Here is a 1793-nt window from a genome sequence, read left to right on the forward strand (position 1 = left end):
CCAGGTGGTGAGGATGGGCTCCCCAACACCTCAGCCAAGAGCATCAGTAGATGTGAGATTCCCTCCAATCCATCCAGGATACTATATATACACTGATCATTGTCAGTAAAGCCTGTAGAATGATTGTCAAGGATGTCAACTGTTTCAACTGCTAACAAGGGAATCTCACAGTGTGCTATCGTTATAGTATATTATTTTATTCATTGATACAAATAGTTATGTATATATAACTATTGTTACTCCATTAAAGCAATTTTTATTTTTTGTCTTTGTGCTACAATGCAGAGTCAAAACCAAAGGATTTGACTCTTGTACCCATACTAGGATTGGATGGCTTAGGGTTGAGGACAGAGTACAGCAACTTGCTATGGGCCTGGTCTTCAAGATACACCACAACATTGGGATCCCCCTGTATTTGTCAAAATACTTCCAAAATGTTAATGAAGTCCATGATCATAACACCAGAGGCAGCTCCACTGATCATGTTCAACCCAGATTTGGCTCAACTAAGGGTATGAACTCGTTCTCATGCTATTCAGCAAAAATGTGGAATGCCCTACCAAAAGGAGTAAAGGAGTGTAAAACCCTACTCACTTTCAAAACTGCCCTAAAGATACACCTTCAGGAGGCTGCAATTCGAAAATGGCCCCTGTCTAAGTCTTAACCTACCCCCCCCCCCTCCTTCATTTTCCTCTTTTGTATATATATATATATTTTTTTCTCTCGTCATACCAGTAACCTGAAAGCTGATTGTATGACATTCTGTATAGTAGTGTGTATATCTGCCTGCCTCTTATATTTCATCATGATTTGTGTGCATGGGGTTCTCATCTTAAACAAGCGTTATGCTTAATGAGGGTTTCCAGTTTAGTAGACCTTGTATTGTGAATTTGTACTTCCATGTACTGTTATGTACTGTCATGTACTATTCTCATGTCTTTCTAAATAAACTACATCAATCAATCAATGAGATGTATTGAAGAAGTAAACAAATACAAACTTGAATCTTGAAACTTCAAGCTTTATTCTTCTTTTCTTTTCCTTTTTATTGACAAATAAAAAAATGCCTATAGTGCCATCCACAAAAGAAGGACACTAGGTTGGAAGTCTTTCAAATATGACACACCGACCATGAACGGAAGTTATCAGACACTCCCTGTGTGTGGGTGGACCCCCAGCCTAGAGCTCCGTTCCGTGAGCAGAAATTGGACTTCCGGTTTTCGAGCTAGCAGAAATAAGGTTTCCGGTTGCCTTCAGAATAAGATCTACATTTTTTTATATTTTTTAAAAGACACAAATCTATTTTAAAAATACATTTATGATGTATGCCTTTTAAATGAATCATACTAAAACACTTCCAAGTGGCAAGTTTAAAAAAAAGGACACAATTGTATATAAAAAATACATTTATGATGTACAGTATGTCTTTTTAAATGGCTTAGATCACTTCTAAGTGCCAGGTTGTTCCAGATTGAGGCTATTGACCCCCATCAAATGTGCACTTCACACCTAAATATGGGCCATTTGTAACAGGAATTTATTCAAAGGTTTGAAAACAACTGCATTTAGGTTAGAAACACTTTGAATGGTTAAAGGTAGGGTAAGTGATTTGCTTTGGTTAAAATAATTGTTAAATAGCTCTATATTCTGATAGTACTCATTGCTATAGAGTGTTTGTTCAGTATTAGGAGTCTCCTTGTCTCTCCACCTCTTTATTAAACAGGAAATGCATTTTCGTTTCAGTTTCAGTTTCATTTCCAATTTTATCAACGGACAGACAACATAAGCCACCA

The sequence above is a fragment of the Gymnoscopelus braueri genome (genome assembly GCF_963280865.1).
Source record: "Gymnoscopelus braueri genome assembly, chromosome: 1".
Lineage (NCBI taxonomy): Eukaryota > Metazoa > Chordata > Actinopteri > Myctophiformes > Myctophidae > Gymnoscopelus > Gymnoscopelus braueri.